General features: G+C 36.5%; 1 non-coding gene across 1 annotated transcript; it reads left to right on the top strand.

The window, feature by feature from the left end:
- The first annotated feature begins 967 nt into the window (after positions 1–967).
- On the top strand, positions 968–1,084 carry LOC139701258 (U5 spliceosomal RNA). Its single transcript, XR_011703925.1, has one exon. It is a non-coding gene; the product is annotated as a U5 spliceosomal RNA (small nuclear RNA).
- The last annotated feature ends 7,477 nt before the right edge of the window (positions 1,085–8,561 follow it).

Raw genomic sequence — 8,561 nt, 5'->3', positions numbered from 1 at the left:
ATTTGTTCCGAATCCCCCATCCACGGGAAAAGGTATTTGTGCATGGATACATTTGTTACAACAACAAATGCAAATATTCGTTATTATTATGTGGAATGATCTTCTATGGATGCATGTACACAGTTTCACCCAGATCATAGTCCACAAGGACGATTATTATTATATAATGCATTGAAATCTTTCTCCTATCAACGAATGTACCCGTAAATCACCCACGTAATGAACACACGTCATTGAATGTAAATATGATCTTGGAATACACGTAGACTTAAGTTTTTTTCCATTTATAGTAATGCAACGTCTATTTCTATAAAACCCGCGCTAATTCTAAATTAAAATGATTGATTAGGGCTCAATGCAGAGTATAAAAGAGTGGATCTCGTCTTAGAAATGTTATTCAAACTTTCTACTCGGTTTCAGGACTACGTGGGACATGGAATGGAACTAAAAATTCTCTCTCTGCTTAAGTATTTCGAGAACTTGAACGCTATGGGTTGCCCTAATAATTTAATTAAATGAATAAGGTGGAACATGAATGTAGGCATTATAAATACTCAAGCTGACCTTCTCAATAAATTCATCATTTAAAATATTTAACTTTTGTCTTTAATTTTCTTATTCTCTGTAAAGTATTAAGGTTTTGTCGCTCCAAAAGGAATTACTGACGCAGTAATATATTCTCTAGAAATGTCATTTCTTGGAAGTTTTTAAACTTCCGCGAGATGGCTATTTCGCAAAATTTGTCGGACACAAGAGTTTTTTATTACTATTACTATTAAGTGTGAAATGGAGTAAAAAGCATTGAAACGCCTTAAATTAAGTTCATTGTACTTATTTTATTGGTTTTATAGTATTCAAAATAATGGTTTAATATAGTGAAATGAATTTTTGATTTCCCACAGAAGTCACCTCACGAAGTGTACCAGAAGTCTATTTAAAATTGCGTTGTTCAGTTTTCATTGTATAGTCATACTGGATTCCCTTCAAGCGAATAAATCTTTCGCCTTTTACTAAAGATTTCCGTGGAGGGGATCATATCTGTCTTACAAGACAATTTTTGACTGTGCTCAACCCTGTTGGGCCAAATAATTGGTAAACACTGGAGAGATTAATTAGAAATGAAGTCCTTCATAAAAGGGACGGAGTATTATACAATTTCAGAAAAAACGATTGCGGTAGTTGTCCAATGATGGTTATAAATCACCTGACGTGAAGTTTGCAAATAATGAAAAAAAACCTTTACATCGGCTAGAAGAGGTAAACTGAACTTATGAAGCAATTTTATGCATGTTTGGTTTCTTTTACTTCTTTCAAAAGCAAATATGAAACCTCATCTATTCATACATAGATGTACCCTTGGGCAATACCAGCCTATTTGCCACCAGAGAGTACACCAAATACCTGCTGATTATTATAAGATTCTCGCGTCAGCAATATTCAACTTAAGAAGCAATACAAGAAACGTAGGAATTGGTTATAAAAGGAGTCAATGTAAATGGAGAAGACATCAACACACTCAGGTTTGCACACATGACAATGGCAGTGGCGGCGGAAACGCGAGAATGAGGACACCTGCAAGCAACTCTCAAAGTCCCTATGGACAATCTAGTACAGGGGGAATATTTAATATCAGCATCAACAAGAATAAAACTTAACTCATTGTATGTGTGCGGAAGATGGAAGCCGAATGGAGACATATCACAATACGATGAGTGAAACTAGAGCAAGTGGAACATCCTTCATCTACGTACCTGGCCAGCAGTATTCGTAACATGGAACGTAAGAAGTTCGACGGACATCAAGCGAACAATAGCCCAAGATAAGAACGCTAATTCATGAATAAGAAGATCCACGAGGAAGACGAAGAGACATGAACATACAGGACAAATTAAGAAGGACGTGAAACAGAGAAGTATCAAGAATTGGGGGAATGGATATTGAATAGATTAGAATTGAGGGCCGCAGTAAACCAATCTTAGGATTGAAATACTGATTATGACTACAGTAATTAAGAATAATACACCACCTCAGCTAAGAATTAAAACGAAACGGATACACATATAATAATAAAAAACAGCAATCAGTACAAGCGATCTACATCAAATATACTTGAGGTTTCTGAAAGGTCCCAAATAGTATTTTCCACGAGTTATCGTTTTCCAAAATATTATTTCCTTCTTAACTTCTGTTTAAAAGATATAATTCAACTCATTAGCAAATAATTAACACACGCGGTACCTTTCAAATACTATTTATACAAGTAAATAGTTCTGATGCAAATTATATTTCTAATTTAAATTGAATATACACCACCTTTCCAAAGTTATTACTTAAACTAATAATTTATTGCACAGCTTAAAGACCGAAAACGTAATGGCATAAACCAATAGTGTTTCCGGAAGATATTCCAAAAATAGATTATTATTGAAAATTACCACATCCATAGCAGAGTGAAATTGCAGCTGAAAGCGATGTTCGCAAATATAACGCATTATCCACTGTCTTAATCTCATTATATCTTAACTTTTTTCCATCTTCAATTACATTTTAAATGTATCTGGTCACAATTAACAGTCCTTATGCCATCTGCCTTTCACTTCTTGGATTTGAATATGTTAGTACGACTAAACTAGATCTACCTTTTCAATAGGTATCACGATTTCATTCGCAATCAGTTTGGACGAATTTTAACTGAAGAGACCTCCGAAGAATGCACAAACGTCTCCAAATTGATGAGAAAATAAATATTCAAATACGAAATTTCGAAGGAATACATTTGGTACACAATCGTATCTTTGTTTGGATTTTAAGAAGAAAACTTCCTGAATACGCCTTGATGTCTTGGCATGGTCAAGAAAGGTTTGCGTACGGAGGCTTGGCTAAACCAGCGGAAGAGGGCGAAGAGAGAGACAGTCATAGAAGGAGATTTTAAAACGAAAGGTCGCCGTGGGCCCCCTCTTGCGTACTGCGTAGGCGAACATGGAAAATTCCAAGGCGAGGGTTTGAACAGATTTCTCAGAAGAGGACTGGGGGAGGGGTCAACGAGAAACTCCTTGAACTGACGCCGTGGTCGTCTCAAGAAGAAATGTCGTCTCCAAAAGAAAACTCAAAACTCAAAAACTGCTTGCTTGCTATTTGGTGGCAATCACCGACAATTATCATATTACGCCTAAAATACTAGTTGCTTCGCTATATCGGTTTATCCACACAGAAATTGACTAATTACTCAATTGAGAGCACGCTATTGTAACATCCGAAAACACGGAATAATGAACATATATACGTTATATCGGATTAATACAAATAAAGTTACGCTATGAATCGTTGCCATGACATTGAATAAACAGTGATTGCTAAGGTTTAATTCTAAGGTCTCGGTAGACCAGTGGGTAGAGCGTTGGACTACTGAAAGGAGGGACCCGGGTTCGATTCCAGTGCAAGGCACTCTGGGCAGAGCCTTAGACATGTGAATTTTCGAGTACCAGGTCTTCCAGGGAGACCGGCACAGGGAAAGGATCTGGCCCCCTTAATACCCTGATGTGTTAATTTTCACACGCCGTATAGGGCTTAGTGCCGTGTCATCTCTACAATCCCCCTACTAAACCGACCATCGGGTTGATTACTGGGTTTATGGTTTTTTTTACTAGTTCAATTTAAATTGTACATAAACTGCATGAGCTATGGATTTAAAGATAACGGACAATTTAACAAGAGAAAAAATATTCGACTCATTGGAGGTATTCTAAGAGGTATGCGTTACGTTTTGTGAAGATGAAAAATGCCTATTGCATTCTACACACTTCATGTTCACCCGAAAAGAAGACCTTTGCCAGAAATGCACCGACGCTTTGTAATTGTTAAGAAAACAAGAGGCTAAAACGAAATTTCCAAAGAAAATGATACATTTGCCTTGTACATACACACGTTCGTATTTCAAGAAGAAAACTTGGCGATTGCCCTAATTTCTTGGCACGGTCAAGAAAAGGTTCGAGTACGGCTAATTACCAGCAAAAGAGGGGAGAGGGAGAGAGAGAGAGGGTCATACAAGGGGATTTGAGAACGAAAGGTCGCCGTGGGCCCCCTTGGCGTACTGCTGGGGCGAAAATGGAAAACCCAGGCCTCGGGAGAAAGGGGGGGAGGTATAAACAGATTTCTCAGAAGAGAACTGGTTGAAGATTTAGAAGAAACTCGTTGAACTGAAGCCGTGGTCGTCTCAAGAAGAAATGTAGGCAACTCCAACACTGCTTGCTTGCTATTTGGTGGCAACCACACTGTCAATTATCATATTACGACCGAGATACCTGCTGTTTCGCTATTAACCAGCCAACTGCGTTTCTGTGACTGTATTATATCGGTTAATCCACCAAGAAATTAACATGTAATTCGCTTGAAAGCACTCCAAAAAGACGAAAGAATGTACACACATGCAGGCAAGTTATTGCAAATAAAGTTATGCTATGAACCGTTGCCAAGACATTAAATAAACAGTGATTGTTAAGGTTTAATACTAAAGGTTGCAAATCATTAAATAAACAATCGCGTTACAGCGGACTCAAACTTTGGGAATTGTAAAAAAGAATCCCATTACATATCACTTAATAATACCAAATGGGCCAACGAGTGTCATTTAGCACACAGCGATAGAATTGCAACCTTATTACATAAAACCACAAACATATTTCGAGTGAACCAAATTCCTGATTATTCGAATTCCGGACGCATGATTCAAGGTTGGTTTACATTTCAAATAACTTTTAATGGCTATAAAAGCTAAGAGTGATTCCATAACTGATTCATTGACAATGCTTTGCTTAAGTATAGATGTTATTAAGTAGCAGTAGGAAATTTTTTAACTTGGTGGACCCAAGGAAACGGGGAATAAAACTGCTGCATGAATCAGTGGATTGAAAGTGTTGAAGTTTTTATTTAAAGTGAATCCAATGGAATAGCTGCTTGAGGAGATGATGCAATATGTCAAAGGGTATTGCAATGTGTCTTATTAGCATGACCTGTAGTCAATTACTACATACTGTTGTTCATTTCGATACATTTCTGTGAGTAGTTTAAATACATATATATATAATACAGGGTTCGACCGTAAAATAAGTGTACTGATTTTTTCCCGCCGCTCCAGGCGCGCCCAGCACCACTCTGACGGGCTGCGATTGGAGGGGGGTATGTTGGCAAGCGACGCTGAAAAAGGCAGTCGGCTCCGAGCTGTGGTGTAGTGAGGAGCTCTGTTAACGCGAACCTCCACGCTCGACCCACGTCACGGAACGCGATGGCGAAGTTTTTGGAGCAGCGTTATTCCATCAAATTTGCGGTAAAGCTTGGGAAATCGTCTACCGACACTGTCGGTATGATTAACCAGGCTTACGGGGAGTCAGTCATGTCCAGAAACATGATCTTTCGGTGGCACAAGATGTTCGTGGAGGGCAAGGAAGAGGTCGACGACGAACCACGGCCTGGTTTTTTCGCGGGTAATTGTTGAACAATTAATCCATAAATTATACGCAAGACGACGTTCTTTTGTTTTTAGAGACGATGTTTTAGGCGTTTAATAGGGAAATCTCCCTTTTTTAGAAATTTGTATCCTTCTTCATCCAGCGATTACAACTTCAATTCGCCCTCCCCCCAACACACAAATGGCTTCAAAGTTGGAATTTTCAATTCGCACAAATCAAACGAAGATGTTTCAATAGGCTTGATTGTTGTTCATTGTTACCATATAAACCAGGTTAACTCATGAAAACAGTCCAGAAGCAAGGAAAAACCCCAAGAAATGCATCAGATTTAGTTTTTTCGCGGGTAATTGTTGAACAATTAATCCATAAATTACGCGCAAGACGACGTTCTTTTGTTTTTAGAGACGATGTTTTAGGCGTTTCAAGGGCAGTTCTCCCCTTTTTTAGAAATTTGTATCCTTCTTAATCCAGCGATTAAACCTTAAATTCGCCCTCCCCCCAACACACAAATGGCTTCAAAGTTGGAATTTTCAGTTCGCACAAATCAAACGAAGGTGTTTCAATATGCTTGATTATTGTTCATTGCTACCAAATTAACCAATTTAAACCTCGAAATCAGTCCAAAAGAAAGCAAAAAACCGCAAGAAATGCATCAGGTGAAGTTTTTTACCGGGTAAATGTTGAACAATTAATCCATAAATTATGCGCAAGACGACGTTGTTTTGTTTTTGGAGACGATGTTTAAGGCTTGGAGTGTCTAGTTAGACAATGGATTTTTCGCTAATCTGAAATAGGCTTGGAAATTATGAAAGGTTATTCTTATGTACAAAAGATTAATATTTGTATTTATATAAGTTTAAACTCACTAAATTGAATAGGTTAGTAGAAAAAAATTAGTTTTCCAGGGACGAAATTGAAGATCTTTCGTTATGAACAGATCCCTGATTTCTGTGATGTGGGTTGTATAAATTAATTTTTGCTGTGAACCTAAAAGTAAAATCGATGTTTTGTAATTAAATATATATAAATAAAGGTTATGTCTAGAACTGATTTAAGTTTCAACCATTATTCTTTTCTGGCTAAGTTGAAATTAATCATAAGACTTTATAACGTGAACAAACGAAAATATTTTGGGGGTAGCTTCGAATTATTTAACTATTATCTTTTAAAAAAATATGAAATTCGATTTTTTACAATGTAATAATATGGAAAAAAAGATCACTTCTTGTACGTTGATAAGTTTCAACATTCAATCTTGCTCATTTAAGAGACAAAATATTATAAGATTATAACACTTGAACTTTCCAGCATATTTTGCGATCAGGTCGTCTTAAGTTTTCAAACGGAACGTGACATGGTGGTACATCCTACATGAATCCGAAATTTTCAACCGGAAAATGATTTTACCAACCCCGGGACAAGGAGGAGTGGTGATACCAGCATGGGATATCGACCAAAGTTTTCCCACCCCAGAACTAAAATCCATCAACGCAGCACTTCATGGTTTAAAACTAACTTAAGAACTATTAAACGAACTCAAAGTGTACAATGTCAATATAAAAATGTATTGTGACAAACAATTCAATATTGCTTATCTAAAGGGCGCGGCCTCATTTTCCATTATGTGGCGGAAAATGTTTTGTTTCATCACATTTTCGATCGTCAATGTCAAACCAGTGGCGCTGTTGCTATTGTAATGATAAAACAAAATAGTGTGCCTTGATTTAAATATTAATCAATTGTATAGATTTAAACATCAAACGTAATAGGCTACATTGTTGCTCCGTTGCTGTGGTAACTATTTATCAAAAATAAACCGCGGTCTACACAATTTGTCAATTTCTTGAATTTTCATCGAAAGTTATAAGCCACATTGTTGCATCGTTGCTGTGGTAATTATAAACAATGGTGTAACTTGTAATAAAATAATTAATAGTGTAATTAAAAGCGACTAAGTATACGTATATAATATATATATATATATATATATATATATATATATATATATATATATATATATATATATATATATATATATATTATATAGTTTTCACTCGACATTCCGTCAAGCAGACCGTTGATATGATGCTTGGTGGTTTGAGGTAGCTCTCAAAAATACCATAAATGGTGGGTTAAATTTTACAATGGATTTCCCTCGGAAAAACAAAGTTAAATCGATGGTCCGTCGTACAGTTCGTAACATTCTTTGACCCTTAGGCCATAAGTTAACGCTAAATAATGGTATTACATCAAATGAATCAAGACCGAGTCTATATTATCGTAACTGTTTCGTATTTAGGACAGTTTTTCGTGGTTTCCCTATCTTTTACAGTGTCCGTTGGTATTTTATCCATAGGGGCTCATTAATGAACTGAAGATAAACTCTAGTTAAATATTACATTTTAAAATCTTGGCCGATTATAGGACTAAACGGTTGTTCGTAATCATATCCCTGAAATTATGAAAAATCTCAGACTTACGGTGGATATCATGATCAATCAATAAAATTGATATATTCTGCCCACGAGTGTCAAGACGGTTGTAGACTACGGAATTTTCCATAAAACCATAACGAATATTTATTTTAGAACTAAAGGGCTACATCTCATATAACATAGCATTTAAGTCGACATGACCGACACTCCAATAAACTCAGTAATTTTATTTCTAATGAATAAAAATTACAGAATTTATTCTTCGACGTAGAATATGAGATATAAAATAAACAATGCGAATATGCAGGAGCAATATTAAAATTCAATCAAGCTTATGAAAAGTGATCAACCAGCTATGAAAATAAAAAGACATGCCCAGAGCACTAAGAAAAATCAATGCGAACTAGATGCAGTTGGTTTGAAAGAAGAAGGAGATAAGGATTATGCGGAAGGAAATTATGAGAATGCCCCAAGGAGATATCAAGTTGCCTTTTGTCAATCGGGAATTGAAATTCTTAGAATGAGATATGAGGCCTGAAAGAATAAAGCCCAGAATGTGTTGGAGGCTCTAAGATCTACATCTACATCTACTTAATACCCCGCAAGCCGCCGCAAGGGCGTGTGGCGGGGGGTGCTAGGACACCACCCATAATTTAGAAAA

This window comes from Hetaerina americana, unplaced genomic scaffold, assembly GCF_022747635.1.
Source record: "Hetaerina americana unplaced genomic scaffold, ioHetAmer1.1.p SCAF_1102, whole genome shotgun sequence".
Taxonomy (NCBI): Eukaryota; Metazoa; Arthropoda; class Insecta; order Odonata; family Calopterygidae; genus Hetaerina; species Hetaerina americana.
Note: the sequence above shows the minus strand (reverse complement) of the source record. Positions and strands in the feature narration are given on the sequence as shown.